Source organism: Natator depressus, chromosome 14 (assembly GCF_965152275.1).
Source record: "Natator depressus isolate rNatDep1 chromosome 14, rNatDep2.hap1, whole genome shotgun sequence".
Lineage (NCBI taxonomy): Eukaryota > Metazoa > Chordata > Testudines > Cheloniidae > Natator > Natator depressus.
In genome coordinates this window covers 45,495,449-45,503,663 of record NC_134247.1, presented here as the reverse complement: position 1 = coordinate 45,503,663, position 8,215 = coordinate 45,495,449, and positions in this window count along the sequence as shown.

Genomic DNA, 8,215 nt, shown 5'->3' with positions numbered 1-8,215 from the left:
GACAGGTAATATCTCACCTCAGAGATGTTCCAATAAGCTTTTTTCACAGACTAGACTCCTTCCTAGTCTGGGCCCAGTCCTTGGTACAGTCCTTGTTAGTTCCAGCAGATAAGTTCTAGTTCCAGGTGGTAAGCAGGGGTTTTCTCACAACTGGCCGCCCCCTTTTTCCTGCTCCACTCCCTTTTATTGCTTTTGCACAAGGCGGAAGCCTTTTGTCTGTGCTTGGCCCCCACCCCTTTCTCTCAGTGGAAAGGTACAAGGTTTAAGATGGATTCCAGTATCATGTGACATGGTCACATGTCTATGTGAGACCTCATGAACAGGAGTGCTGGAAGCTCCTTAGAACTGGCGGGGGGGACACTAGCACCCAGACCATGGACCCTCCCCCGCCCCGCCACTCCCCCCAAAGCCCAGCCCATGTTCCACCCCTCCCCATGAGGCCCCACCCCTGTTCCACCCCTTCTCCAAAGGCCCTGCCCGCCGCTCGGTCCTTTTCCCGCCTTCCTCCCCTGTTGCTTGCCCTTAAGGCAGGAAAAAAACATGGCCCTCCCACTTTTAAAAGTGATGGGGTCATGGCCCCCTGGTCCCCGCCCCCCGTCTTCTGGTGCTCCGATCATGCATCTCTTATGGAGGATGAGACAGAGCAGTTCTGTGGTCTGCTCCTGGGATTCGCTAGGTGCATTGGATGGTAGCTGGTGTCTCTATGAGCCCTGGCCCTGGCTCCCACCACGTCATCCCTCTCAGCCTGTCAAGGCGCACGCGTGGGACTCAGTGTGCAAGGCAGCACAAGGACAAAGCTCACACAACATTATCCACGCAGGAAGCAGACACGGCTGTGGGATTCCGCCCTGTAGTGTGAAGAACTCTCCTGGTACCCAGGTCTCAGGGTTATGTCTGACGGGAACCATTTTCAACAACAAACATAACAGGGACACGAGACTGGTGTGAAAAATACAGCACGTTGGTGCTGAAATGTGGTCACAAATGCAGACGAGACTTCTCACCTCAGCACAACTTAATCCGCTGCTCTGAAATGCATAAACTGCCTCAAACCACAAACTCGCTCTGCAGCTGGGCCTCATGTTTGGAAACTATATGCTCAGACACCACTTCCTGCCCTGCAAGCAAGTTTGCTCCTGGTACAGCTCTGCCTAACGTCTCACTGCCCAGCCCTGCTTCTCCCGCATTGAGTCCAGGGTCTGCAACACACCTCACCTCGTCTCCCCTTCAGACTCCCTCCTCCAGCCCTCGCCCCCTTCTCTGCCCAGGATCTAGCCAACTTCTCAAAGCAGAAGATGGCAAAATCCCACAGTACTCTGCCCTCCCCACGATCGCACCCCTTGAGATCGCCCTCTACTTATTATTACCAGTGTTCCAGGAGCATCCACCGGCCCCGGTGTGCTGGGAGCTGCACAGACACAGCATGAGAGACAGGCCTGGCCTTGAAGAGCTAATAGTCTAGATAGAAAAAGGATGGGAGGGAAAACTGAGGCACAAAGAAGGGAAGTGAGGTGCCCAAGGTCACCCAGCAGGACAGTGGCGGGAATAGAACCCAGGTCTCTCAAGCCCCAGAGCAGTGCAGTGCACTAGCCATTAGGTGGGGTTATCGTCCCTCCTTCATCACAGACCTCAAGCTCCCCCATCCACCCTCCTCTTCTAGCTCCATCCACCCACCCCCTCATCCCTAACTCCTCTGGCCACTCCCTTCCTGCCCCTGAGCCCTCCCCGCTCCCCGCTGTGCTCAGACATGTCCTGGTCTGTCCCCTCCCTAAAGGAACCCCCCTGTGACCCTCTTTGTGTCTGCAGGTTCCTTCCCATCCCCCTGCTTCCCCTCCTCTCTGCAGTCACTGAGCACCTTTCCTGCACCCGCCGCATCGACTCACCTGCCTCACACCCACCCTGGCCCCTGTCCCATGCAGCACCCACCCTCTGCACCCCACAAACCAGCCTCCCAGGGCCGGATTCACAGCTGGTCACGGCAGGGGGAGCGTGCTGTGCTGGGCCCCTGGCTCTTGGCCCCAGCTCTGGGGTAGCCTAGAGGAGCCGGGGAAGGGGCAGTTGTTCTAACCTGCCCCAGCTGGTGGCAGTCCCCCAGGGGGGCAGGCCTCTCCTCACACCATCCTCAGCCAGGGCTGTGGGGTTGGAGGCAAAGGACAGACTTTGAACTGCAGGCGATGTCCCTGGGCTGTGGGGTGCGGGAGGGGGCTAGGGGCTTCGGCGAGGAGAGAGGACTCCCCCAGCTCTCTCTCCCTGCAGCAACACCTGGGCTGTGAGGGAGAGGCACCTCTCCCCACCACAGCAGCTCCGGGGCTGGGGCTGCAGGATAGGTGTCCCTTCCCTGGCCCCAGCAGGTCCGGGCCAGGGCTGGGTTTGGGCCAGGGGAGGGGTGCTCCAGCTGCACCTGGGTCTGGGCCGCACCACCCAGGTTGGGACTGGGGCTGGGCTGCACCACCCTGGCCATGTCTGGAGCCGGGCCGGGCTGCTCCGGCCGCACCTAGGTCTGGGCTGGGCTGGGCCGCTCCTGGGTCTGGGCCACTCGGGTCGTGCCTGCACGGTGCTAAATAGGCTGCTGCCTGGCTGTGCAGCTTACAGGGAACCTAAGTCCTGGGGCTGGTTTTGTTCAACATCTTCATTAAGGATCTGGAGGATGGTGTGGATTGCACCCTCAGCAAGTCTGCAGATGACACTAAACTGGGAGGAGAGGTGGATACGCTGGAGGGTAGGGATAGGATACAGAGGGACCTAGACAAATTGGAGGATTGGGCCAAAAGAAATCTGATGAGGTTCAACAAGGACAAGTGCAGAGTCCTGCACTTAGGAAGGAAGAATCCCAGGCATCGCTACAGACTAGGGACCGACTGGCTCAGCAGCAGTTCTGCAGAAAAGGACCAAGGGGTTACAGTGGACGAGAAGCTGGATATGAGTCAGCAGTGTGCCCTTGTTGCCAAGAAGGCTAACGGCATATTGGTCTGTATTAGTAGGAGCATTGCCAGCAGATGGAGGGACGTGATCGTTCCCCTCTATTCGACATTGGTGAGGCCTCATCTGGAGTACTGTGTCCAGTTTTGATCCCCCCACTATGGAAGGGTTGTGGACAAATTGGAGAGAGCCCAGCGGAGGGCAAAGAAAATGATCAGGGGGCTGGGGCACATGACTTACGAGGAGAGGCTGAGGGAACTGGGCTTTTTTAGTCTCCAGAAGAGAAGAGTGAGAGGGGATTTGATAGCAGTCTTCAACTACCTGAAGGGGGGTCCAAAGAGGATGGAGCTGGGCTGTTCTCCATGGTAGCAGGTGACAGAACAAGGAGTAATGGTCTCAAGTTGCAGTGGGGGAGGTTTAGGTTGGATAATAGGAAACACTGTTTCACTAGGAGGGTGGTGAAGCACCGGAATGGGTTACCGAGGGAGGTGGTGGAATCTCCTTCCCTAGAGGTTTTTAAGGTCAGGCTTGACAAAGCCCTGGCTGGGATGATTTAGTTGGGGTTGGTCCTGCTTTGAGCAGGGGGTTGGACTAGATGACCTCCTGAGGTCCCTTCCAAGCCTGATATTCTATGATTCTATGATTCTCTCTGCCCCCTGGCCGGACCCCATGCACCTCCGGCTCTGGGCAGTCTCTGCTTCCCACCACCTGTGCGGTCCCACCTGTCTCCCTGGAGCTGAGCCACCTGGGACTGGTGCAGAAGCCTGGCCAGTCTCAGCCAGTTGATGGGGGGACAGTGTGTGTGTGTGGGGGGGCTTGGCTGGGCCCCTCCAGGAAAGTGGGTCCTGAGGGAGGCTGGCCGGGGCAGGCCCTGGCCTGGCTGGTCGTGCCACTCCCAGCAGGCCAGAGTGATTCTCCGCCCCGGGACCAGCCCTGGCTGCATTGGCAGCTCAGCCCGGCAGACACAGTTGCCTCCCAGAGGGCTGGTGAGTGCGGCCAGGAGGTAGGGCTTGGGGGAGTGGGTCTGTGGGGGACCTGGGGTGGCGCTGGGCTGTGAGGGGGTGGGGAAGATCTGTGTGTGGGGGCACTAGAGTGTGGGGGGTGCCGGACAGTTGTGGTGGGGCTGTGCGCAGGGGGGCACCGGACAGGGGTGGTGGTGTGCAGGGCGCTGTGCATTTGTGGCAGACTCTGGGGGGGGGCTGGGCATAGTGGGTCCGAAGGGGCTCTGGCCATAGGGAACTGATGGGGGGGGGGTTTCCAGTGTTGGGCGGGGGGGCTGTGTGGCGCGGCATGGCTCACCCCACGAGAGAAAGGGGCATGCTGGCAACACAGGGCCGGGCAGGACACCGTGTGTCTGGCAGCTGCTGGTTTGTAAATAGTGCCCTCCCACTGGGCTGGGCAGAGCGGGGCCGCCCCTGCCATGCCATACCCCTGGCTGGCCCCTCGCTCCGGGGGCTGGCCCCCCCGCACCATGCTCCATTTCCCCCATGGGGGCGTACACGTATGTTTGGCACCAGGCCCACACAAGGTTAATCCGGCCCTGCCCGCAGCTTGACCCCGGTGAGCTGCTGAGGGTTTTTTTTTTGCTGTGTAGGTGGCCTCATGGTGTCTCAAAAGCTTTTCCTGCTCTGGGAAATGTTGACTTTCTGGATAATGGGTGTGAGCCACGGACACAGGATCAGGTGCATCCATTAGCAGCTGCAGGTGCATTTCCCGGAACAAACAAGGTCTCTGTTGAGAGGCTTTTAATTGCACAGACAGGGAACAGCTGCAGTTGTTTTGCAGGGATAAGGTGTAACCAAACCCTCAAACTAAACACCCCTTCCCTTCGCCCAGCAACACAAATAACTGCCAGATAGCTCCTGCCCTGCCTGTGATTGTACGAGAAACACCTGGGGCCTGGTTCTCACACACACACGCTCTGCTCTTGCAGCTGGAACGGATGGGCTTTGTGCACCCTGTCTATGCTTTGGTTGTGCCCCTAAACCCCCTACACTGGGTGCTGGGAGCAGGGCTGGTTCAGAACCAAGAGACTCCGGCGCTGCAGCCATGGGGCGAGCTAGGGCTAGCTGCCGGGGGGGCAGGCAGAGCTCCTGCTACTTTTTCGCCCTGCCTCTGCCGCCAGCGGTGAAGTGTGAGCCGGCCAGTGCTGCTCTCCCTCCAATGGGAGCCCCGTCACCTGAGACCAAGCGTGACCTTGCCAAAGGCCTCGTCCCTCCACTGCTGTTTGTCTGTCTGCAGGAGCTGGGCAGGGGCCGGAATTTCCCTTCGCAGGAAGTGTCAGGGTTTTGAAGTTGACGTTCCTTCCAGACGGGAACGAAACGGCCAAATTCGGACTCTCCCGCCAAAGGAGTGTCTAAAATTTGGCTTTCGGTCGATGGTTTCAATTTCAACGTTTAAATTTCCTATTGCGATGCATTATGTAATGTAAACTAAAAATCAACATGGAGAGTTTCACCTTCCCAAAGCCACTTGCTTTGATTTTTTCTAAACAGTTGCATCGGAATTGGCCCGTTCCCGCAGAACATTTTGATTTTGTCCAACCAGCATTTTCCCATGAAAAACCCGCTCCATTGGGGAAATTTTCCACCCGCTCTACTTAATAGGTCTTGTGCATGTGCAAAGTCCGTTGTGCTGCGAATGGGAACAGACTCCATGGGCACAAAACAGCATCTCCTTTCTTGTGTTTTAGTTTTGCAACTGTTCACTCTTTCAATCCATTCATCAATATGTAGAAATATCTTCAGCCACCCCTACTTTGTGCAAGGCCATGCCAGTTAGCAAACATCTGAAACCACCAGTTCTGCATCTAGGATGACCAGGGTTTTTTCTGGCGACACCTCCAGCTCAGTCTCCAGATAACAACCTACTTCTGCAAACTGCTTTCCATGACCATGCTAGGAGGTCACTTCATGGTTTTCAAGCGCCAGGCCAGTGTCTTAACTTCAAATCCCGCTCTCCTGAGTGCAGAGAAATGGGGGTATTTCAGCTCAGCACTCTAATGGGACTGTCTGGCCCTGGTTCTCTTCCATGCCATTGGCAGGGGCTGTCACTTCACGGACACTCAGAGCAGGGAGGTGTCACTGCAGTGATGACGTCAGACTGTGACTGGGGTATGTAAGATCCAGCCTTGGCCACAGTTAGTCTGCTACGGGCTGGGAGACAGAACCCGGCTCTTCCTCGGTGCTCCAGAGGTACCAGCCTTTGCTCCAGAGACAGCCCTGCCCAGGTGATGCTGGGGGATGTGATCAGCTCCTCCTCAAAGCTGGTTTTGTTGCTGTGTTTGCATCTGAACAGGACCAGGGATTTTGCACGCAGGGGAGGTCTGGCGTCCGTAGGGCCGGGTAATGTTGCAATAACTGCAGATGTTTCTCCGTTGTGAAGCTGGACTCTCCGGCCCCGCTGCAGGATTCGTTCTAGGCCTCAAGTCATTTGAAACCTTTTGTTAGTTAAGTTTGCAACGGCCCATTGACAAACTAGCAAACAACCTGCCATGTCATCAGCAGGTGTAAATTGGACCTACTGTCCGTTGACACCAATGGAGCTATGGCCGATTGACACAAAGTGGGGATCTGGCCTGGGGCTGGTTTGAGATCAGGACCAAGGGAGGGTAGAAAAGAACATTCGCTGTCCCTGCGGCTTTGCCCACAGTAGGAAATGTGCACAGGCCGGATAACGTGTCTGAGCAATGCAGGCAGTTGCATCTGTCACCATCAACGGGTGAATTTCCCAGAACAAGCAAAGCATCTAGTGAGAGGGTCTTATCTGAACAGACGGGAAACAAGAGCGTCTGGTTGCGGACATACAGTGTAGCCAGCTCCCCATGATTAACACTGCTTGTCACAGTTTCCCCTCCCTCAGAAGAAGTACATGGGGCCTGGCTCTCAGTCACATAGTCCCTGTGGTTGGGAATCAACACGGTGCAGTCAATCAATAAGGTAGGTTCAACAAATGAAGAGGCTGCCTTTGTGCTCCCCGTGTTCTGGGACTCTGCAGGGCCCTGTCCAGCCCTCAGCAGAATTTAGAGCAGCCTCAGGGCTGCTCTAATTTCATTCTGCTCCCCATGAGCCCTGGGCAGCATGGGCTAAAGCCATAGCACAGTGTGCTCTGGCCACACCCCCAATCCACCCCGTATTGGGGGGCCTGGGAGCAGAGTGTTTGCAAGGTCTTTACAAAAGCTCCACACCAGCCACAGAGATCCCTTGCATAGGGAGTTTCCAGGGGGCTGTTTGCATCCATTTTAAGGTGCGTTTACACTTCCAGAGCAGCACAAAGCGACCTGAAGCAAATACTCACCAGCAACCACACACCACACAACAAAAACACTAACCCAGGAACCAATCCTTGCAACAAAGCCCGTTGCCAACTGTGTCCACATATTTATTCAGGGGACACCATCATAGGGCCTAATCACATCAGCCACACTATCAGAGGCTCGTTCACCTGCACATCCACCAATGTGATATATGCCATCATGTGCCAGCAATGCCCCTCTGCCATGTACATTGGCCAAACCGGACAGTCTCTATGTAAAAGAATAAATGGACACAAATCAGAGGTCAAGAATTATAACATTCAAAAACCAGTTGGAGATGCTCAAATAAATCTGTTAGTCTCTAAGATGCTACAAGTCCTCCTTTTCTTTTTGCGAATACAGACTAACACGGCTGCTACTCTGAAACTTCAGTCTCTCTGGTCACTCGATTACAGACCTAAAAATTGCAATTCTTCAACAAAAAAAACTTCAAAAACTTCTTCAACAAAAACAGACTCCAACGAGAGACTGCTGAATTGGAATTAATTTGCAAACTGGATACAATTAACTTAGGCTTGAATAAAGACTGGGAGTGGATGGGTCATTACACCAAGTAAAACTATTTCCCCTTCTTTATTCGGCCCCACCCCCCCGCTGTTCCTCAGATGTTCTTGTCAACTGCTGGAAATGGCCCACCTTGATTATCACGACAAAAGGTCCCGCCCCTTACCCGCCCCCCCCGGCCGCTCTCCTGCTGGTAATAGCTCACCTTTCCTGATCACCCTCGTTACAGTGTGTATGGTAACACCCATTGTTTCATGTTCTCTGTGTATATAAATCCCCCCACTGTATTTTCCACTGAATGCATCCGATGAAGTGAGCTGTAGCTCACAAAAGCTTATGCTCAAATGAATTTGTTCATCTCTAAGGTGCCACAAGTCCTCCTGTTCTTTTTGCAGATACAGACTAACACGGCTGCTACTCTGAAAACTGTCACAAAGCAACCTGATTGTGATGGAGAATCAGGCCTGGGTGACACCT